Source organism: Canis lupus, chromosome 27 (assembly GCF_011100685.1).
Source record: "Canis lupus familiaris isolate Mischka breed German Shepherd chromosome 27, alternate assembly UU_Cfam_GSD_1.0, whole genome shotgun sequence".
NCBI classification, from domain to species: Eukaryota; Metazoa; Chordata; class Mammalia; order Carnivora; family Canidae; genus Canis; species Canis lupus.
This window is the reverse complement of record NC_049248.1, coordinates 34,342,352-34,367,708: the sequence shown is the minus strand read 5'-3', so window position 1 is coordinate 34,367,708 and position 25,357 is coordinate 34,342,352. Positions and strand designations below refer to the sequence as shown.

At 35.5% G+C, this 25,357-nt stretch overlaps 1 long non-coding RNA gene across 1 annotated transcript in view; it reads left to right on the top strand.

The window, feature by feature from the left end:
• Positions 1–22,649, top strand: part of LOC111092822 — a 56,581-nt gene extending 33,932 nt beyond the window's left edge. The window contains exon 2 of the long non-coding RNA XR_005379658.1: positions 22,396–22,649. This is a non-coding gene — a long non-coding RNA (uncharacterized LOC111092822). The remainder of the gene's footprint in view (positions 1–22,395) is intronic.
• The last annotated feature ends 2,708 nt before the right edge of the window (positions 22,650–25,357 follow it).

Below are 25,357 nucleotides of genomic sequence, written 5' to 3'. Positions count from 1 at the left end.
CTGATACATACCTGAGTTGTAACCTGACAAGCAGATGAGGTGAGGGAGCAGCTGTCTATTTGAGTATTAAATATTAGTAAATCAAATTCCTTTCTTATTTCTCAATAAAAATTAAATATAAATGAGTTATAAAATTTTCTTCCCACATCCTAGTGGATTGATTGCCTAACATATCCCTTGGGGTCAAGACACTCTAGTTTGGAAATTCGTATGTATGTATGTATGTATGTATTTATTTATTTATTTATTTATTTAAGAGAAGGAGAGTTCATATGAGTGGGGCAGGGAGGAGCAGAAGGAGGAATAGGAGCATCTTTCCTCATCCCAGGACCCTGGGATCATGAAGCCAGAATGCTTAACTGACTGAGCCACCCAGGCACCCCTGGAAGTCCTGACTTATAAGATCAATTCCTAGCTTTGAATTTATGGCCTTTCTCAAAGTATTTCCCACCCATATTTCCATGTTTATTCTTCACTTCTCTCTTTCACAAACCTCCAGAATTCTTTAACTCATGTTCTTACTGTTATACAGGATACATCACAAAATAATGGTGCCGTGCTTCTCCAATTGATGTGTGTACAAATCACCTGAGGATCTAGTTACTGTGCAGCTTTGGAATCAGTAGGTCTGGGGTGGGGCCTGAGATTGTGAATCTTGGATAAGCTTCTAGGTGCTGCTGCTGCTGCTGCTGCTGCTGCTGGCCCATAGATGACTCTGAGTGAAAAAGGAATAGAAAACACTGTCAGAAATACATGGTACTCATTCCTTAATTTGAGAAAGCCACACTTTGAGCCTCAGGTTTTTCATACCTATTCTACAGTGCTCATTCATTCAATAACTCCTTCATTCAATAGATATTTATTGAGCATCTAACATTACCAGCCATCATGCCAGTTGCTGACAAGGAGATGGTTTCAGGTATTGAGGAGCTCAGCCAAGTGGACTGTGGATGAATTAAAAGATTTATACTGTAAACAGAAGTGCATATCAATATATTTACATGCACGTATGAATTTAAGTAACATGGATGCACACATATGTGGGTGCATTTTCATAACATGCACACACATGTGCATGAACAGACACACATACACACGCACTCCTACCTGAGGCCTGTGGTTCATATCATCCCTTCAGCCTGCAGTACCCTACAGCAATCTCTCTGCATGTGTAATCCTACTGACTTCTCTGCACCCAGCCCTTCCCTTTCCCTCTTCGCTGAGCAAATGCTCTTTCTTCTTAGCTTTTATACCTGTTATGATGTGCATCACTCATTTGGCACATAAACAATGCTAAAAAGGCTATTATTTCTTTTTTCAATAGTAACGTCTGATTCCTAATCTCTTTAAGGAGAGAGATCATGTCTCATTCTCTTGAAATATAGTTCATTACATTTAGAAGAAGCTCAGTCAATATTTATCGACAATGGTCATATTTAATGTTGTATGTTTAAATGTTATATAATGCAATGTCCTACACTAACTGTGATTTCTTTTATTATTCTTTATTATTTCTTGTCTTATTCACTAATTTTCAGTTAAGTGGTATTTTTGCTCACAAGTTAGAGTATTTACAGAATGAGTTGAATTCATGGAAACAGAAGGTAGAATGGTGGTTGCCAGGGGCTGATGGTGGGGAGAGAGGGAGAGGTTGGTAAAAGGGTATAAACTTTCAGTTATAAGATGAATAAAGTCTGAGTATCTAATGTAGAACATGGTGACTATAGTGGTGATATTGTATTGTACAACTGAAGTTTGCTAAGAGAATAGATCTTAAGTGTTCTTACCAAGGAGAAAAAGTAAATATGTGAGGTGATGGATGAGGTGTTCGGTTATTCCACTGTGGGATCCTCTCACAATGTAAATGTACATCAAGTCATCATGTTACACACTTTCAATATGATTTATTTACTGATAATACCCCAATAAAACTGAAAAGAAAGCTGGAAAAATAAAACAACTATAGATGACAATCAACAAATATTCCAGAAACTGTAATAAAGATACTTTAAGGTATTGTTTTAATGGTTATGCATTCAATTCATTGTCCTATCACTGTTTCTTGATGATAAAGACCATATTTTATACTCTGAATAATTCAGTGTTCATCCCACTCTATGTGGTAATCACTCAAGCCAATTATTAAAAAGTAAATATTAGAGGGTAACTTTTTAAAATCCCTCAAAATAAGGAGTTTTAGGCAATCCACACAGTTGCATCAGATCACTAAATTAAAATAATTAAAACTTGCGTTCTTTCTACCTCTTTTAATTTGTCATATGTAAAAATCGTACTGTCACGATGATAGCACAGCCAAAGAGTCATACAAATTCAATGTACGCCTCTTTAAAGTGTGTCTCACAAATTCTGTGTTTGGCTGAGGTGGGAATGGAAGCATGACAGGACTCTTCCCTCCTAACACACACCTTTATCACTACAAGATTATCTTAAATTTCCACATAGAGGCTGGTCTGTATCATCTTTCTTGGTTTAGAATCACACCAGGTAGCTGGTTTAGATCTAGTTGGTTCCTGTCTTGAGAATTAGTGAATGCAAGACTCATTTATTCTTTTAAAGATAATGATACCTAAAAATTGGTGATACCTGAACTTCATTTAAAAAAAAATAAGTGAGAGGGTTCTGTAGTCCCTCTCAGTCCATCTTGACCCATACCAACCAAAATTCATACCCCAGGATAATCCTTGATGTCAGTCCTATGTATTCTTCTATATCAGCTAGCTCTTGATACATAACAAATCATCCCAAACCCAATCACTTAAAATAGTAAGTACCTTTGTTTTATGAATTGGCTGGGCAGTTTTCTGGTCTTGCCTGGGCCGTTCATGTATCTGTGGTTAGGGGGTTGGTTAGGCCATATGGCTGGCTTGTGATGGCCTGGTGGGGATGAGTTGGATGTCAAGAATCTCCAATGTAGAGTCTTCTCATTCACCAGGCTAAATTGGACTTGGTCTTATGGTGGCGATGACCAGAATCTGAAAGAAAGAAAACAGAAGCACAGGACTCATGAGGCATGCGTTCTGAACTAGCAAACTGTCGCTTCTATCACATTCTAATATGTAAGGCCAGCTCAGATTTAAGGGGTGAGAGGATTGCTCATCTCAATGGGAGGAACTGCAAAATCATTGTTAAAGCAGAGATACAGTGGGGATGAAGGATCAGAGACGCTTTTGTTATCAGTTCAGTCTACCTTCGAAATCTATATTATGTATATTAAATATATACATTTCTGCATGTAGGTATTTTTTCTTTTGTCTTTTTTCCTTTGCTTTAAATATTAACAAATTAATATTTATTAAGCACATGGTGCCAGGCAGTATTTTAGGCACTTTTCTTATGCTAATTGATTTAATCCTTTCAAAAACTCTAGAAGACAGATATTTATTTCTTGTTCCCATTGAACAAGTAAAGATAAGGAAATGTTAAGTAACTTGCTGGAGGTCAGCCATATGGCAGAAGTTGGAGCCAGGATTCATTCAAGCAGACTAACATGACAACTTGAATTCTTAGCACTGTGGTCTTCTGTTTTCTGTGAACCTGATGCTGTATAATACCATCCTTTACACATTATTCTGCACCTTGCTCTATTCACTTGGAAATAGATCTTTCAGTTTGTTAGGTAAGGTTTCTTCATTAGTTTCAATGAGTATACTATATTTGTATCGATATATATATATATGTAATTTGACAAATCCCTTATTCATGGACCTTCACTTTATCTCAGATTTTTTCCTGTTACAAACTATATCTCATTAAATATCCCAGTATATTGGCTTATTAAATGAGACCAGAGGATCAGTTTTACTGTTGAAGATTCAGCTACCATGAATATTTACATTCTGAATAACATAGTATTGACATTTAAAAAGCAAAAGCTAAGGTAATTATAGGATAAAGAATGAACAGAAATATGATAGCATTAGAAGCTTTCACAGAGTGTGCTTAGTTATTTTCACATAAAATGCTTACAGAATAATTAAGGAGAGTATGGATGATCTGAATGATAGCTAACTTGTTTAAATTTATATTCATCAACTTTCAACTAAACAAGCTAACTTGTTTAAATTTATATTCATCAACTTTCAACTTTATACTATACAAACATCAAATACATTTTATTTCAAGTATCTAGTTGGTCAGATATTAGACAATACTCTGGACTGTATTCCATTAAAACTGAAAAAAACTAGTAGGAGTATAAACAGAGAAAAACCTGAGTCATTTGGAAAACATTATCCTAACAAATTCTTAGGTAAAGGAGGAATTCAAAACTTCTTAAAATATAGGATATCTAGGAAAATAATTATGAGATACAACCGTGGAGGAAAATTCATAGTATTTAATGAGGAAAAATTATGAATTGTTATTCAACTCAAGAAATTATAAAAAAGAAGAAAAATATATCTATGTAGAGCAAGTAGAATAATTAATGAACATAAAAGCAGAAATGAATTCATAAATAAAGAACATGAGCAGTAAAAAGCAAATTTAAGAGTAGTCTGTTTGATAAAACAGTTCTTTGAAGAACCATAAAAAAGATAACAACAACAACAAAAAACCCACATAAGAGACATAAAATACTAGTGAAACCAATCAAGTGCAAAAAGAAAAAAAACAACCCAAAAGTAGAATAAAATAAGCATTAGAAATTAGAAATAACTGCAGATGTCAGGATTAGATAAATTATAAAGATATGTTTTTGTTGTATTTATGGTAACATATTTGAAAATTTGGATGGAATATCTACGAAAATATAGATGACAAGATTTAATAATACCGTGAGAGAGATTGCTAGAGTGATCCAGAGGATCTTCTTTAAAAATGTGCTAGTCAATAGATAAAGCTCCAAAGTGAAGTTGGGTTGTTTTTTTTTTTTTTTTTTTTTTTTTACAGTCATGTTGTTCTGTTGGCTCACATACTGAGCTATTTCAAATCACATTTTACTTCGCCTTGTCTTCCTATCCTGTATTTTTATACTCTTTTTTTCTCTTTTTTTTAAATTTCTTTTTTTTTAATCATAAGCGTATACTTTAATCCCTTCACCTATTTCCCCCATCCCTATCACCTATCTCCTCTCTGGTAACCATCTGTTTGTTCTCTATAGTTAACAATCTGTTTCTTGATTTGTCTCTCTCTCTTTTTTTTCCTGTGCTCATTTGTTTTCTTTCTTAAATTCACAAATGAGTGAAATTATATGGTATTTGTCTTTCTCTGACTTATTTCTCTTACCATTATACTTTCTAGCTCTATCTATGTTGTTGTAAATGGCAAGATTTCATTCTTTTTTATGGTGAATAATGTATTCACCTCTTTATCCATTTGTCTGTTGATGGACACCTGGGTTGCTTCCATAGTTTGGCTATTGTAAATAATGCTGCAATAAGCATAGGGGTGAATATATCCCTTTGAATTAGTGTTTTTGTATTTTTTGGGTAAATACCCAGTAGTGCAATTACTGAGGAACCTCCATACTGTTTTCCACAGTGGCTGTAACAGTTTGAATTCCCACCAGCAGTGCAAAAGGCTTTATTTTCTCCATGTGTTGGCCAACACATGTTTCTTGTCTTTTTTTTTTTATGTTAGCCATTCTGACACATATGAGGTAATATCTCATTGTAGTTTTGCTTTGCATTTCCCTGATGATAAGTGATTTCAAGTATCTTTTCATTTACCTTTGGCCATCTTGATGTCTTCTTTGGAGAAATGTCTGTTCATGGTTTCTGCCCATTTTTTAATTGGATTATTTTTTTATCAGTTCTTTATATATTTTGGATACTAAACCTTTATCAGATATGTCATTTTCAAATATCTTCTCTCATTCAGTAGATTGTTTTTTTTTTTTAATTTTTTTATTTATTTATGATAGTCACAGAGAGAGAGAGAGGCAGAGACATAGGCAGAGGGAGAAGCAGGCTCCATGCACCGGGAGCCCGACGTGGGATTTGATCCCGGGTCTCCAGGATCGCGCCCTGGGCCAAAGGCCCGCGCCAAACCGCTGCGCCACCCAGGGATCCCCACAGTAGATTGTCTTTTAGTTTTGTTGATGGTTTCCTTTGCTGTGTAGAAGGTTCTTATTTTGATGTAGTCCCAATAGTTTATTTTTGCTTTTATTTCCCTTGCCTCAAGAGACATATCTAGAAAAATGTTGCTCTGGCCAATGTCTGAAAGATTACTGCCTGTGTTCTCTTCAAGGACTTTTATGGTTTCAGGTCTCACATTTAGATCTTTAATCCATTTTGAGTTTATTTTTGTGTATGGTGAAAGAAAATGGTCCAGTTTTATTCTTTGCATGTGGCAGTCCTATTTTCCCAACACCATTTGTTGAAGAGAATTTTTCCCATTGTATATTTATTTTGCCTTTGTTGAAGATTAATTAACCATATAATAGTGGGTTTATTTCTGGGTTTTCTGTTTTATTCCATTGAACTATGTATCTATTTTTATGCCAGGACATTACTGTTTTAATTACCACTCCTTTATAATATAACTTGAAATCTGAAATTGTGATACTTCCAATATTGTTTTTCTTTTTCAAGGTTGCTTTGGCTATTTGGAGTCTTTGTGGTTCCATGCAAATTTTAGGACTGTTTGTTCTAGTGCTGTGAAAAAAGCTGTTGGTAAATTTTTTTAAATCTCAACGAACAGATTATTCTTACACTACCATACATCCTTGACTCTCAGAATCAAGCCTCTCACAGTTCCATGGAACTGAAATCAGGACACATGTATAGCATATAATGCTACATTTAATGTTGTATTATTTTGATGTTTATATAAAATCATCTGTTAAATTAATAATGCATTGTATAATGAGTAAAGTCATAGAAGTTGAGTATGCTACTACATAGAGATAAATGCCAACAAATAATCCTGCTCCCTTCCCCCACCAACATGCACACTTCATATAAACTTACCTACCCCAAAGAAACTTTAAGAATACTTGTTTCATAAATAACTGCATATTTTTTCCCAGTAGACTGGAAATCTCCTTAGGTGGGGAACTGTGCCTTTTACTCCAATGTTTACCCACCATAGAAAAAAATAACATTTGGACAAATATGGTACATGCTTTTAAGACAATGAATGTCAGAGGCAGTATAGTATAGGAAAATTTCATTCTAAAACCTGTTTGGAATTCTAGTTCTACCACTATATATCTGTAGCGTTAGGACAAATCACTTCACTTCTAAGCTTTAGTTATGTGTGTAATAATAATAATAATAATAATAATAATAATAATAATAATAACCTACAGGGAAAGTATTAATCATGATAATTGAAATATGTAATAGGAAAGCATTTGGTACAGTGGCGAGCATATAGTAAGAGCTCAATAAATGATCATGAAGATGGTGATGGACTCTTTATAATTTCATATCTACATCTCCATAGATGGGAATCTCCATGAGGGCAGGGGAATTTATCTTGCTCATTGTTTTATCAGTGGTGCTTAAAGTAGTGGATATCACATAGCAGGGACCACATACACACCTGTTGAATGAATCAATAAATTTCCCGTGTTTGTCAAGCATAATTTGCCTAGTCTGTCTTAAAATAACTCACCAGTAAGTGTTTTCATCATTACAAAACTAAACAAGATTTTATTTCTTCCACTGTTAATAAAGGTTTGGTTTAAGAGGATTTGATAAGCACACATTTATCTTTTATATGGGCCATACCTTTAGTTCTTCTGGCAGTTTTTCTCATTTGGTGTCAAAAAGAAAATATGTGTTGGTGAAATTTTTCTATCAATATTTTGTAGTAATAAAAGAAGCTGAATGAAATACGCTGGAGACTGACAGAAGAAAAAATACAGCCCCGCATCTGGGTAGTGTGATTAATTTTTTTAACACAAATTTGTGCATTTAGTGTGTGCCTACATTCGTCTTCCATTACTCCATTCTAATAATGAGTTTCAAAGATGAAAATAATTATTTCACCAAAAATATAATTTAGTGGAGGTGCCATATTAGTTTTAAAAAGGCACGAGCTATCATTTGCTTGAAATTGTCATCAAATTCCTTCAATTTAATGGTCATTTAAAAAGCTACCCTCCCTCCATTCACTCAGGATGAATGTGAATGTGCACATCCAGGGAGAGTACCAATCAATTTAGTAGTTAATGATTATTGTTTCCATTTCAGAGTGTTTACATTTTCCTTCAGCTTCTCCTAATGCGGTATTGTACCACTTACTGGAAAAGGCACCGCTCTCTCAGCACTGTGACATATGTGAGCATTTCTTTGCTTATTCTTCATGGAGGCATTTAGTTAGAATTTAACAGAGGAATGACAACAACTGGAAAGATCTTTGCCCACCCCAGTGAACACAAGAACGGAATCTCAGAGAGTCTGCGCTAACGTAAGACTGTGCACAATGCAAATATGGAATAAAGTCTATACATTTATTTGCAAATGTGTACAGATATGCTTCATATAAATTAATCCTCCATTTCATTATAAGGAAAGAATTACGTCTGTGGTCAAAAGTGATGGCAGAGGGGGAGAGTTAATCTGATTTAGCGCAGCATGTGAAAAATTAATTGGAAGTCAGAACTCCATAGTGTTTATTATAAAGTAATTTCACACCAGCTCAGGATTAGCATGGTAACGGGTGACAATAGGTCATCACTATGTTAATTGAAAGACAGCATGCTTTGTAAAGAAGGAGGGAGAAAGAGAAGGAGATAGAGAGGGAGACAGAGAGAGAGAGAGAAAGAGAGATGGACTGATTGATTTAGAGATTCAGGCTGTAATATGAGTTGGTGGTGGTTTGGGACAAGAGGTATAGAAAGGAAGGGACCTCACTGCAAAAGATAGCCTTTTGCAAACTCAGGTGGGTAGGCTAAGCAAACACTAAGTCTGGTGACATGAAACTCTGACGTCCCTGAAGATTGAAATGTTTTCCAGTTGCTGCATCTTTTAGACAGCTATCTTGTAACTGAAGACACTGCCCTGCTGTCTGGTGCAGATGCTGGAGCCAGAGAAAGGGAAAAGCCCAGGCCTGGGGTCCGGGGCTTTAAGTTCTCCTCATCTTTTGTTCTCCCAGGACACAGCTTGGCTCTCAGAGGCTCTGCACTCTCACCTGGAAAGATTAGTGCAGTAGAATTAGTGCTAAAGTGAGGGCGTCTTTCATTTACCAGCCTTAGCGTTAATAAAGCCAACATTGGCAGGCAAGGAACAGAAAATAACCTGTCATTTGGACATCATGCTGACTGAGCAGCCAAGTCAGGCTCAGCCTTCTGGTTGAGTGCAGGATCCACTGAACCTCTACCTGTGTGGCCACCTGTGGCCCAGCCCACTCCAGGATCCCATCCATGCTCTGCGGCCTGGTGTGGGCAGCCTGGGCCCTCCACAGCCTGCAATCCAGTGGCCGAAATAGGAAAGTACTTTTCCTGTGGTATTTGCATAATAGAGGGAGGTGTTAAAGAGGTTTTATGGCTTGAAAATCATACCACAGGCACAGATCTCATGTGACATGGTAAGTGAGAACTGTTATTAATCAGTCATCGCTGAAGTCCAGGCTAGTGTTTTGCTAAGGGTTTAAATATGCATTTCCATATAAACAGACAAAATGTAGAATGATGTGACACGTTTTTAATTGAGCTAGAAACCGACCCCAGCAAATGGAATTCACAGAATCAGAGGGAAGAGAAACTAGCTGTGGACTGTGGGGGGTAAGTGGTGTGTGTGGAAGTCTTGTGTATGGGCAGGAGGGGGGTGGTGGCTGGAGCGAGAGGAGTCAGTGACTTTTATGTGTAAAGGGAAGAAATCATCTTTTAGGATTCTGCAATTCTCCGTGGTATAAGCTGATGAGTGTGACCTTTCGGCCTACCCTTTCTTGTGGAAAGTTTGCAACCCAGGCTGACACAAGCTGTTGTAATATGTTAATTTTGACCCAGCTCCGCTACAAATACTAACGGTGATCTCTAAGACATTTTCAGTAAGAAATATAGTCCTTTGGACATAACTTTCAGCGCTAAGTATCCCAATGAAGGGTACTAACCTTTCTAGTGAAGGTCAAAATTAAGAAAACAAAAAATAAAATGAAGAAAAAAATAAGTGGTTTGGAGAAATGGGAACACCACCGAGGTTGTCATCCCTGAGGTGAGCAGTCCAGACACAGTCCTTCATCCTGCATTCTTTCAGGAAGCTTTGTTCCTTGGAAGAGCATGGTGGGAGGTCAGCTGGAATTTATCTAGAAAAAATTGAGTGGAGATGAATTCAGACAGGATGGGATGAGTTTGGAAACTCCTGTCAAAGAGCTAGGTGTCATTTTAGAGGCAGGACAGAAATGGGCAAGACAGGCTTGCCCAGCAGAGAGTGTTCTGTGACACTGGGTCACCATTCATTTATTCCAGGGCTGACCACCGTGGGTCACGTGCTCCAGTGCCTACTGGGGCCAGCCATGTACTAGAAATGCATGAAACAGTGAAGCCCGTGCTTCTGAGGATTGCAGTGACCTGGGAAAACAAATAGTGGCTACTCAGTCCCTCTTGATTAGTTGCTACATCAGTGTGGGCCAACTATGTCTGTGTCTTTTGACTGTTTAAGAGGAGACAGAAAAAATACTTTTACATGAAATTTTCCAATTTTGAAGTGTACAACTAATTCCACACATAAAAACATGTGTGGACTGAAGAAGAACTCTCTATGAGCAAGACACAGCTTTCTGCTCATAGTTGCCCCTGACCCACCTATTCTTCCTTGAAATCCGTTTGCCAGAAGGTGTGTTCCTGCTTTAGTGCACATGCTTGCAGAGTTAATGTTTATTATTATTATATATCATCACATCTTAAAATCTAAAGGTTAAATGAGTTTTTTCCCCTCTCTCTGATCAGTGACTCTCAATCGTCAATTCTCTGGTAAAATAAAAGGCAAATATGGAAAATGGGTTCTGTGATACATGTGATTGAAAAGTGTCAAATAAGAAAGCATTTGATGAAACTCCAATGTTGTATGTTTTTGTTCATTCTTAAAGATAAAGAATAAATGTTCTTTGTCCTAGATTAGGAATTTTCTTTTCGTTTCTCATTTATTATTGAGGTATGATTGACATACAATGTTTATTAGTTTCAGGTACACAACATATTGATTAGATAATTCTATACATTACTCAGTGCTCACCATGATAAATGTGGTCACCATATAATGTTATTATACTATTTTTGACTATATTCCCTATGCTGTATTTTCATCTCTGTGAATTACTTATTTTATAACTGGAAATTTGTACCTCTTAATACCCTCCATCTATTTTGTCCATCTCTCCCCTCACTTCCCTTTTGGAGTAGGAATTCTTAATACTGGGTTCACTCATGAACTTCATTTGGGCTCTAAGTTCTTAGAAATGGTACCCATAATGTTGAATGTAAATGTGGGTTGTATCCTTCTCTTTTTGGAGGCATAGTTAATAGCTTTCACTGGCTTCAAAAAGGAGTCCAAAATATTAGTATCTACTGCTCTAGACCCTATTGATGATCTTTAATTACTCATATTCCAGAAAAAAAAATGTGCATTTTCTCTGTTTCCACTGTAGCACTTGGGGTTCACAGTTAGGAAAATAAAAATGACAAAGAAATCTATAATTACCATAAAATTTAGAGTCATGTATTTGACAAATGTGTAAGGTCATCAAGACAGTCATTGGTAAGTTATTTCTGAATATATTAGATTAGTTTTTATACATTTAACTAGATATATACTTAAGACTTGGTAAAATGCATACTTTATAGATTTTAGATAATATACTAGGTGAGCATTTGTCATTCATTTTAGCTGCCTAGAATCAGAACCCTCTTAGATTTTAAGAATCCATAGAATTAATTGAAGGACTTTATTTAAACTCCTAGTGCATAGAGTATAAGCAGTAAAGGACTCAGCCTTGCATCAGCTTAATCCATAATTATATTAAAGTAGTCTTACTGGCACTAAGTTTCTTTAAGAAGCTAAAGTAAATGTTCCCTGGAGCCATTATCTAGAACCTCAAGTTCTTTTGTAGTTTTTCACAAAAAATAGATATAATCCAGAATTAAAAACAAGATAAAATAGGTAGAAATTGCCGAGAAGCCAAGAGAAAGAAAACCACACAACCTATTGAAAAAGGTCCGCGGAAAAATATAGGTTTTGGAATAGTCTTAAAATGAATGTGATTAATATAAGTTCTAGAAATTACATAACAAGGTGAAGAGTCTAAGAAGAGAGTAGAAATATACCCCCCAAGAATCAAATGGAAAATATATAACTGACAAATAAATACCCTCAATTAAGAGGTCAATGGGTGTGTTTAACTGCAGGTTGGAGTCAGCAGGAGAGAGAATTATTCAAGTGAAATATAGGTCAGAAAAAACATATCTTGACTAAAGTGGAGACAATAGACTGGAAAGTTCAGGAAAGAGCCTTAGAGGCATATGAGATGCTAAGAAAAAGTCTAACATATATGTAATTGGAATAGAAAGAAGAGGTAGAGGGACAAAGTGAGGAAGAAAGAATGAACGGAGAAAAAAATTATTGGAGGGATTAATGTCAGAAAATTGTGCAAATGAAAGACATTAAGCAACAGATTCAATGTTACAATATGGATGAATCTTAAAGAAAATTAAGTGAAAGAAACCAGACCCCAAAACTGCATGTTGTAGGATTCAATTTATTTAATTATTTGTTTTAAATCATAAATTTATTTTTTATTGGTGTTCAATTTGCCAACATATAGAATAACACCCAGTGCTCATCCCATCAAGTGCCCCCCTCAGTGCCCATCACTCAGTTACCCTCACCCCCCACCCACCTCCCTTTCTACCACCCCTAGTTCATTTCCCAGAGTTAGGATAGTAGGATTCGATTTATCTTAAATGTCCAAAATAGGCAAATCTATAGAGATAGAAAGTAATTTAGTTTGTTGCCTAGAGATGGGAAGACTTGGGGAAATTGCGGACTAATTTTTTTTCCTGCAGAGATGAAAATATTCTAAAACTAATATGGTTGGACAACTCTGTGTATACACTAAAAACCATTGAATTGTGTACCTTAAATAAATTGTGAGTTTTTAAAAATATATATTTATTTATTTATTCATGAGAGACACAGAGAGAGAGGCAGAGACATAGGCAGCAGGAGAAACAAGCACCCTGAAGGGGAGCCTGATGTGAGACTTGATCCCAGGACCCTGGGACCACGACCAGAGCCAAAGGCAGACCTCAACCACTGATCAACCCAAGTGCCCTAAACTGTGAATTTTATCTTAATAAAAATCGTCATTTTTAAAAAAGACAACACAGTTTCCACCTGGTTCTCTTAGGAGAACGAGTTCCAACTTGCTCTTGGAACCCAACTGCCTTGTTGCAGGGAAGCCCAAACTAGCCACAGGAGAGGCACATGTAGGTGTGACAACTAACAACTGTGGTTGAGGTCCCAAATGACAGCATCCATCAACTTCCAGACTTGTGACTGCATCTCCTTCAAATTTTTAAGCCTCAGTCTAGAGTCTTCACAGTGACACTCCAGACTTTGGGCAGCAGAGAAGTCATCCTCGCTGTGCCCTGTCTGAATTCCTGACTTGCATAATCAGGGAGCATAAGAAAAAGGGTTTTTGTATGCCACACACAAAGAAAAAACAAGGGAATAATCATATGGCTTTACTCATATGTGGGTATAATAAATAGAGAAAGGGGCCATAAGTGAAGGGGGGAAACTGAGTGGGGAAAAATTAGAGAAGAAGACAAACTATGAGAGACTCCTAGCTCTGGGAAACAAAAGGTTGCAGAAGGGGAGAAGGGTAGGGGGTTGGGGTAGCATATATATATATATATATATATATATATATATATATATATATATATATATAGAGAGAGAGAGAGAGAGAGAGAGAGAGAGAGAGGGCAAAAGCATCTGTAGCCAAAAACTCTAAGAACTAATGACCCAAATAACATCTCAAAGATTACTATGTGACAAAGGCAACATTTCAAATTAGTGGGAAAAGAATAAAGTATTTACTCTTGTTGGGAAAAAAAAGAAAAAATGAGGGAAAAAAAACCAATGTATAATAGAGACGATCAAGAATGACAAATTTGGTTTCTCAAAAAGAATAATAAAATTGATAAATTCCTGGCAAGACAGATGAAGAATAAAATGAAAGAAATTCCAAATTATCAAATGAGAAACATGAAAGGGAATATTGCAATAGATCTGACAGACATTAAGAAAGATAGTAAGATGTTTTGATGCTTTTCAAACAAATATATTTGAAAATTTAATTGAAGTAGACAAATTCTTAGAAAAACAGTTTACATATACTGAAGAAATAATCCTATATTTATTAAAGAAATTGAATCTATAAATAAAAGCCTTACCACAGTGAGAACTCTAAGTCCCACTGTGTTCACTGTTGAATTCTAATAAACATTTAAGAAAGAAATAATGCCAGTTTTAGACGAAAATATTCCAGAGAACAAAAAATGTGCCAACACTTCTCAACTCATTTTATGGAGGTAGCATAACTTTCATACCAAAATCCCATAACTAATGTCATAAGAAGAGACAATTACAGTTGAATCTTTTTAGTACACATAGATACAAACCTCCCCATAAAATATAAAACCAAGTCCAGAGAGGATAATACTCAAGACTATGTTAAGATTATTTCAAGAATGTAATTTTTCTTTAACTTTTGAAAATCACTTGATGTAACATGTTAATAGAGTGAGAAAAAACGTTATTATTTCAATATATGCAGTATAAGCATTTGATAAAATTAAACATCTATTTATAATTAAGAACTTAGTAAAATAGGAATAGAAGCAAACATTCCTATATGGTTAAGATTACCCTAAAAAAGCAAAATTTGTAGCAAGCACATTACTTAATACTGAGATATTAAAAACTTTCCCTGTAGGTTGGGAACAATGAAGGGATGACCACAATTATTTCTGTTCAGCATGTACTAGAGGTTTTATTTGGTGCAAAAAATAAGAAATGAATAAAGGGTGTAAGAGATGAAGAGTAAGATAAAAAATGGCATTATTTATAAGCGTCAAAATTATATACATAGAAAATCCAAAAGAATCTACAATTAAATTATTATAATTAACAAATGTAGCAAGATCACTAGACAAAAAAACAAAATACAAAATAATCAGTTTTGCCATTCTAAGCAAAATGCCATCCAAAAAAATGAAATAAAATAATGATATACAAAGGCACTGAAAATATTAAATACCTAGGATAAACCCAATTAAAGCTTGTGAAAAAGGACTATAAATATCATGTTCATGAATTGGAAAGTCAGATATCATAAAGAGGTCAAGTGATTACAAAGTGACAGATTCAATGCAATTCCAATAAATCATGATTTTTTTTTCCTTTGTCAGAAAATAACAAGCTGATGGTAACTTTTCTTGTGAAAATGCAGATGGGCAAATCAAGGAGTATCGTGAAGAATGAAAGCCAAGTTGTAAAACTATATCTACTAGATATAAATATGTACAAAGCTACATTATCAAGATAGTGTAATCTTGGTACAAGGAGAGACAAGTGGGCAATAGAGAAGAATAGAGTCCTCCCCCCCTAAAAAGAATAGAGTTCAGAAACTGATCCACATATAAAAAGCAGCATTTCAGGGTAAGAAAAGTATATTCATTTCAATAAATAATGATCAATCATTCAGATATCTTAAGGGAAAAAATCCTTGATCCTTACCTCACACTATATAGACAAATAATACCAGGTAGACTGCAGATCCAAATATAAAAGATAAAAAAATAAGATTCTGGAAGATAATATACAATATGACTTGATTTCAACAGCACTGATAAATTACACTAATTACAAAGAAAAGGATTGATTATATTATATTATATTATTACATTATATTACATACAACCAGAACTTATATTTATCAAAAGACACTATGTTTTTGTTGTTGCCTGGCACATCCTAATGAATGCAAAACAGAGCAAGGTATAGATATACTCTGATTAACACAATAGACCTGATCCTGAAATTAAAGTGACTAACCAAGTCACCCTGTTCATGCTGGCTGTTCCCAGGTATGAGACTTTAAATTATGAAACTAGGTAGGTTTTCAACTTACCAGGGCAATACATTGGTTTCCCTATTGGAAATGGTGCATGTAGATTAGATCTTTCCAAATGGCTTTGCCTATCCATTGCCTCACCTGAACACTGCACATAAGAACTGATTCCTCTCCATTCAAGATAATCTTCCCTCAGCCGGGACCCTGAACACCATGGTGATTTTCAAGTGTTGGGCCTTGTCCATGTTATTGTCAGGTTGGTATCATCCAATGGACTCCATATCTGCTCCCCCAAATCACTGCAGTCCTTTTGACCTATTCCCTACACTGAAGCAGGGGAGGATCTTTGAAAGTGAATTAGGAGACACTGAAGGGGTTTAAGGCTTAAACACTTGAGGAGTGTTTGATCAAATTTCCACTTTTAAAAGACACTGTTAAAGAGCATAGAAGAGAAGCCATAACTGCAAGATATTGATGATGCATAGATCAACAAAAGGTGTATATATCATACTATATAAAGAAACTTCCACAGATTAATAAGATTATAGACAACCCAAGAAAATGTAGGCAAAACTAGTGAACACGCCCTTCACTAAAAAGGATATTCAACTGGCTTATAAACAATAAATAGTGCTCAAGTTCATTATTTACTGATAAAATAAAAATTAAATCCATAGTAACATACTTTTATATACCTATTGGAATGGCTAGAATAAAAATAACCAACATTATCAAGTGATATATAGTGTTGCTAAAGATATTGACAAGAAGAGTGTACGAAATGCTTATCACTGAAAGTGGAAATGCAAACTGAACAACTTTGAAAACCTATTTGCCAGTATCTATTAAAGTTGAATATATACATACACTCTATAATCTGGTCATTCTACACTTAATTTTTACAGCAGAAATATATATATCTGTGCACCTAGTATGCTCAAGTACTCAAGTATGCTCAAGTATGCTCAAGTATGCTCACAGCAACATTATACTTAATAAACAAAAGATGGAAACAATCTAAGTGTTCTTCAAAGTAGAATGGATAAATAAACTGTGGCTTACTTATATAATAAATATCCTCTGAATATCCAAAAATCCTTTGACTTTTAGGATCTCCTACTCCCTGTTCCTTTTTCAAAGTCCTGTGTATATTTCCTTGTGTGTGAATGGGGTGCCTTTGGGGGAAGAGCCTAAAACTTTCAAGATATTCTTAAAGACATCTGTGGCCCCAAATGGTTAATTTTTTTTCATGCATTGATTCAATGAATATTAGCTGGTATTTCTAAGAGTACCAAGGAATGTTTTAAGATGTTCTATGGAAACAGTTCAATTTGAATATATTTAGGTAAGACTGCTAAATATAATCGGTCTTTTGAAGATGAACATACTTAAGGGGCACACAGGTGGCTTGGCTCTTTGGGTATCTGCCTTCCACTTGGGTCATGACCTCAGTCCTGGGATCGCCAGCGTTGGGCTCCCTGCTCGGTGGAGAGTCTGCTTCTCCCTCTGCCCCTCCCCCTGCTGTTCTCTCTTTCTCTCTCTCTCTGATTTCTGTCTCTCTGATTTTAAAGAAATAAAATATTTAAAAAAAATGAAGATAAGCATGCTTAAGACCTTCATAGCAACCCTACTGTGAAGAATCATGTGCTATTTTGGTCAATTTAGCATCCACAAACTAGTTTAACAAAGGAATTAAAATCACCTTCCCCCATTTGTTTTTGTTTTTATTTTTAAAGATATCTGATATTCTAAAGGATTGTTCTTTCTTGCAAAATATTTTGGGAAACTTGATTTATAACAATTCTGGGTGATGCACCATTACATGACTGATTATATGAAAAATACATAAGAATTGAGAGATGAGTCAATTAATTAAACTACTGAGTGCAAAACCCGGGTATTATTTGAAATTACCCTGCCTATGTTTACACACAATTGACTCAATACCCTCCTATGTTTTTAAAATACAGTTCCTGCCCTAATATTTCATAAGTTCCCAGAAGTTTGCATTCTTAAGCTCATTTCTGGGTCTAGGCTTCTGCTTCCATTGAACTCTTGATCTTACTCACATTGCACAATTCCCCAGGAATGTTCTCCTTCTTCTGTTGCTTATGAAACTAGATGTGGTCACCTGCTTTAATCTCCCCTAGTCAATGTGTGTGATAGACCTTACTGATGTTGGTTATGGTTCACTGAGGATTTGAAGGCATAGAAAAGCAAACGTCTTAAAACTTGTTGAGATCCTTATTCTCAAAAGTCCTTCAGTCCTTTGATCACTAAGAATTTTTTCATTGGCCACTTGTCAAAGGTTCCCACTTCCTAGAATAATGGCTCTACTTATTCCCTCCCTCCCTCCCTTTTTTTTTTCAGAGCTTCTCTGTCTTCATTCCACATTTCCTGTTTTTATTCTATGGAGAGGGGTTTAGTTATCACCTGTCTGTTTCTATCTATGACCTAGGATCTCACCTTCTATTCTTCAAGGGCTTACTGAGCTCTGTTCTAAACAAATTCCTCTTTTCTGTTTTTATTTTTCTATTAGCCAACAAGTACTTACTGAATATCTCCCATGTGCCAATCATTTTGGTATCTATTTGACTTTTTATCTGGGTTGTTGCTCTGTGCCATTGCAACTTTCTCCCATCTCTCCTTCCTATCCCTAATAGTTTTATGTCCACATACAAAGGCTGTCACTTAAAAATCTTTTTCATAGAATGCAACACCTTTTCTGGGGATATAACTAAGAAATGTATCTCAAGATGGAAAAAATGTGTAGTCACAACGTTCCCTGTGTACAATATTAAATCTTTCTAAACATGCAATAGCTCAAGCATTTCAACTTAACCATTTCATATTTGCTATCGTAGCAATTATGTTATTGGCCATAAGACTGAGGAAAGTGTTTTATATTTATTACTTTATCCGATCTTCAATACCATGTACTCACATAGAAAGAGAAGAAGACAAATCACTTCTTTCCAGCTCTTGTCTTTCTCACCTCTATAAAAAAATAGTCACAAAGTTATCTTCTTACAACCACTCTCATTTTGTGATGTAGAAATGTATTCTTCAGAATATGTGTGATATTCATTCTTTAACTCACCAAACATACGCTGAGTCCTACCAGGAACTATGGCAGGTAACAGATCATAAAATCAGTCAGTCATGGTTTGTGTTGGGGGTTTGTGGCTTCTCCCCTTTCAGGATGGTTCTTTCACTAGTTTTGGATGATCTTTCATCACTGAAACAAATGACAAGGCTCAAATCAAATAATGTATCTACACATTTGATTGATAATAGCTTCAACTGAGAAAATTTTCACTTAGAAGATTGATGCCTCTATGACCAAAATATTCCTTTTTACATGACTATCTGTTGTTAAGTTGTTTGTATATTTCAGAATTCCCTAAAAGACCTAACAGAAGTGAAGACCATCATGTTAGACTGAGCTTTACTCCATGAGAAGGGAGCATCTATGAGCTAAATTCTCTTCCAGGCTAATGAAATTTCATGTGAGGCATTTGGTGCTCTGGGATTCAAAAAGGTTATCAGCCAAGCATTTATAATAAAAGTCCTCCCTGCTTTTCCCTTGCATGCACTGGGAAGATGGGAGTGCTATCAGTTTGACATTTCTGTCAGAACTGGTATTTGAACCACTGGATGATTCTGACAAATGCCACTGCTGTCATTGGCTCAGTTTTAATTATACCTGACTGAAGCTTTCAATGGCAGCAGCAGAAAACTTAATTAGTTGGAGTCTAGAGTATGAGCTGACTGGAGGATTCCCAAACAGTATATAGGCTTTCAGTGGAGAAGTGACCCCACCCTTGGCAGGGAGCAGTCCCGGCCAGACAGTTTTCAAAGCCTCTAGAAGTTATTGATCCATTTAGATTGACTTTGAGAACACATTACATTTATGTATTTGTTTTTCAAGGAAATTAGTAGTGTATGAGAGTAGGGCAAACAAGCAAATACAAAAAGAACAACAATAAAAAAAACCCCAGCCTATTTAGGAAACAACTCTATCTCCATGAGGACTGAAGAAAGGTGTGTGTGTGTGTGTGTGTGTGTGTGTGTGTGTGTGTGTGTGAAGTGGAAGCTCTCTTGAAGAAGACAACAAAGCAGAATGGGATGACTGCCTCTAATACATCTTACCTGCTTAATATTTGCTTACAAGGTGTAAATGTGAGTATGTTTTTTCCTTAACATTCGTGTAGAAACATGAATTAACCCGCTGTGACGTCAAACTGCTAATATGCTGCAATTAAAAGTGAGCATAACTCTTGCCCGCTGGTCAGAGAAAGGTTTCATTTCATTAGGAGAAGTGCTTTCTCAGAATCGCTGTTCTTCTGTACAGCGTTACTGAGATCCTATTGGAAGCTACTACAACTCACTGTGCAACTCAGGGCCAGTTTACTCTTCAAATTACATGTGGGTTTGAGGCTCCTCATTTGTCTTCACTCACACAGTCTAAGAGGTGCAGAAGAAGTTGTGCTGAATATTGAGTTTTGTCAAACATAAAGGATGATATTCTGCTTCATTTTATAAATAAAATATGACAATGCTTGACAAGGCTGACTGAACTTTTGTCTTGATGACTCAGCCAAGACTCAGGATCTCCCACTCTTGTCAGCTGTCTGGTTTGATTCTGCTGCCACTGTCACTGCTGCCTGTAAATCCAGTGACGCCTCTGGAACAGAACATTATTGGATACTGATTGACTACTTGGGTAAAATAACAGCCTAAGGGGAATTCTGCTTCTGAAGAAAGGCATGGCAGTGTCTGGCTTTGAAGTTTTCTCAAAAGGGTTCCTAAGGGAATAACTGTAAATTTCTCACTTTCAGGAATACCAAAATCCTGCTCTTTGGCCTAAGTTATCCTTATTGTACACTGGTGTCATTGACCTTTGGACAATACCTGAGTGGAGTCTATTCTCAATATTTTTAGCAACGCTAAATAAAATAAATCTTAGGCTTGGTTGTTAAATCTAGAAATATTAATTTCCAGGAGTGAAATTACTACTGAGTTAGGTCTCTTAATATTTAGCAACATGGGAGCTAGCTTTAAGCATTGTGTTTTCTTCATGGGTACATTGTGTTGGAATGCATGTGTGTGTGTGTGTGTGAGAGAGAGAGAGAGAGAGAGAGAGAGAGAGTAGGTGGAAGCTCTCTTGAAGAAGACAACAAAGCAGAATGGGATATCTTTTTGAAGGCTGATGTGAGGAAGTACTTAATCTTGAAGTTTTCAAGGGACTGGCTCCTGTACCCCCATTTTCTGGACGCTGATGAACTAAAGTATGAAATAAAGCTGATGGTGTCCTTTTTCATCATCTCTTTGAAAATGGAATGGAATTAAAATTGGTACTTAAAATTAAATGAGGTGAGGTTCCACGTATCAGGTAAATATAAAGTATTTAAAAGAAAATGCTACAGATGACAGAAAAGCACAAAAACTGTTCCTGACATGAATAATTCACTAATTCTCGGATGGTATAAGTCACCTACTAATGTGCGTTACTTGCCATTTAATGGTGGCTGTATCTGAAGAAATATGGAAATTGGAATATTTTAATAACTTTCTATATGAAAGATGATGAGACTGCCTAAATGATTAAGAGGAAGATATGTTATAATGAACTAAAGCCACTCGAGTGTAAGGTAATTTTAATTCAAATCTCCATCTGCTTATGTATAATTAAGACTCATTTAACAAGTTAATGCCTAACAGAGAGAACTGATAAGTTTGGTATTAAAGATCTTAAGAGAAGTAAATTAAACTGTCTGGGTTGAACTGGTCCTTAGTTTTAATTTCTTACACCTGAAACTTGGTATGAATTTCAGGGTCCACTTCTTTACCCTCACTATTCATTTAGCCATGGAGTCAAAGACAAAAGGGGAGGGGAAATGGAATTATCCTTTTTATATTTTAATTTGGGAGATTCCATCCTGTCCAAGATGTGACAGCATCTTGACTGATATGAATATTTATACACTTCATATTGCTCACTGTATAGCATCTATATGCCATTAAGATGGCGTTTTCAAAGCCACAAAAATATTTATGCACAGTTGAGACTGGCAGCAAGGTTAAATAACCTCAGAAAATAAGAGGAAAGCCTTTAGAGTGCCAAAAGGGACTGTTTTGATCTCTAGTGAATTTCATGAGCTTGTTGACTGCTCAACTTCCTACTTAATTTTTTTCTGCAGTTTCTGCCAAAGAAAGTCCAGCCGTCATAAATATGGTGTCAACCTTTTTGTCTTCCAGCATAAAAAATTAATTCCCAGTGTATGACTCCTCATTTAGGAAGAAGATGAATGGATCTTCTATTTACATGCTTTTTAACATTTTCAGGACTAAATTCAAACGGTAGTCTTGAAGATTCACTCAGCCTTCTTGACAGGATTCTCACTGAGAAGTCATCATTTCTCAGCAATGCCCGGGTAATGCCAATGCCATGATGGAACCACAGAACTGAACCTCGGTCTTCTTGCTGATTGTCAGCCATCAGAGACAGCTTTTGTCAGGTCACCTAGAAGACAACTTAAGTCATAAGTTTCACAGATCGCAAATTAAATCACTGGAACTTTTTAAGTCCTTTCAAGAAATTCACAGCTCTAATCTCCTTTCAATATGCCTGATTCATTTCTTAGGACTATATCCTATTGCTTGGTTCTTTTATTTTATTGACCCTTTAAAGGTCAAGTAATTTGCTCAAGTTCACAAAGTTTGTAGAGAGCTGAGTCTAGTATTTCGATGATTAATTCAGTATACTTGCCAGAATTTCACCCTGCCTCTTAGAGCTACCAAATATACACTCTTTATTTCAAACACATATACTATATATACAAATATTTATTTCTCTTTCTTTCTCTCTCTGTGTGCATGTATATGTATATACAGGTATATCTGATATGTATATATATATATATATGTATATCACATATATATACTCACGCAATTAAAATATCCCTCTATTAACAATGCCTTATTTTATCTTCCATTACTTAGAAATATATTTTGGAAGGAGAGTAAACATTTGTTAGAACTTCCAAACTATATATGAAAGCAAAACCGACATAAGAAAGTCTGATTACCCCTCTGGAGTTGTATACTATTTTTGCTAAAAAGTATGTAGAAAGCAGTGTCTATAGCAAGTTTTCATCCATCCAATTATTGAAAATTTGACCACCCACTTAGCATGTTCATGTTCAATAGACCCATTTACCTCCAAATTGCTCCTGCAGTAATAAGCCTCACTTGGCATATGTAGTCACTGCAACTGGAGATTTTCCTCATAGTTAGTGAGATCATAAGCAAATAATTATTTATTTTTGATACAACTGTACACTTTCATGCATTGTTGAGAAAGCAATTGTTAATAACTTTCTGGAGGATATTTTAAGAATATAATTCAAAAGTCTTATAAGTGACATCATTCTTTAACAAGCTTACTCCTGGTTATTTATCCAATGGAAATAATCAAATTAATATACGTAGATATATGAACAAGTGTGTTTATTGAATCGTTATTTATTATACCAGCAGCAAATAATGAGAAAAAGGGGGGAAAAGGGCAACTGTTAAATAAATTATGGTTAATCCATGTAATAGATACTCTAAACACTGAAATGCTACATATACACATTTATTGTTATAGACAGATATTTAAAATATATCAAATCAAACAATCAGGACATAAACAGTTTGTATTATATGATATAATTTTATTAAAAATCATACATATGCATAGAAAGAGGTTTAGAAGGACATTGTTTTAGGTGGATTCTTCTGGTTGCAGTAAATGGAAACTTTCCTAGGTTAGTATAATAATGGTGATTATCAACATACATATGAAGAAAAGGGCTATAAGAAAATCATATAGCTAGTGCTTATGTTGAACTAAAGAAATTTTGTTACCAGTCATCACTATAAAAAGCATATAAAAAGCATTATGGAAACAAGAACCAGATAGTCACAAGATTTTCCTATTCTGAGAATGCATAGACCCCAACTCTAGTTCTTCACCATTATAAAGACTTTCTCTTTCTCTCTGCATGTCTACATATATCAGCAAGTAACTAATGATCTCCCCAAAGTTCCAGTTCAAATTTTTAGCAAATTTGATTGATCCACTTGATCACCATTCTTGTTTAGACAATGCTTATGTTCCTAAGATGACTTCTTAGGAAATGACTGGCTTCAAGTTTGGATGCCCTTGGGTTAGATGTGTACCTTCTGGTCCAATTAGCTATGGTTAGGGGTGTGGGGTTTTGTGATACTGAAATGTGACCTACGGGGAAAAATGGACTACAATTACAAAACAAATACTTCAGTTAAAAATAGGCAAAGAACTTGAATAAGCATTTTTTTTTTCAGAAAAGACATATAGATGCCCAACAAGTACATGGAAAGGTACTCAACATCACTAATCATTGGGAATATGCAAATCAAAACCACAATGGGATATCACCTCATACCTGTTAGAATGGCTACCATCAAAAAGACAGGAGATAAGTATTGATGAGGATGTGGAGAAAAGGGAACCCTGTGTATTATTGCTGGGAAAAATGGAAAAGAGTACAGAGATTCCACCCCAAATTAAACAGGGAACTGCTGCACAATCCAGTAATCCCACTTTGGGTATATAGCTGAACCTTGAACAACATGGGTTTGATTTGCACATATTCACTTACATGCAGATTGTTTTCTGATAAATACAGTATAGTACTATAAATGTATTTTCTCTTTCTTATGATTTTCTTAACCATTTTCCTTTTTCCAGTTTACTTTATTCTAAGAATACTATATATAATACATATAACATACAAAATGTGTTAATTGACTATTTACATATTGGTAAGGCTTCTGGTCAGCAGGAAGCTATTAGTTGAGTTTTGAGAAATCAAAATCAGATGCAGAATTTTGAATGTGCAGTGCTTGGGCCTCTAATCCTCACATTGTTCAAGGGTCAATTATTTTATGCAAAGAATATAAAATCACTATCTTGAAGAGATATTTTCTACCCTTATGCTCATTGCAATATTGTTCACAATAGCCAAGACATGGAAACAATGTTAAGTATCCATAGATGGATGATGGATAAAGAAAATGTGGTATATGTATAAAATGGAATATTTTTTTCAGCCATAAAATGAAGGAAAATCCTGCTATTTGTGACAACATGGATAGATCTTGAGGGCATTATTCCAAATGAAATAAGCCAGCTAGAGAAAGACATGCTGTATGATCTCACATGTGGAATTTTAAAAGCCAAACATAGAAATAGAGTGGAATGGTGGTTTCCAGGAGCTCT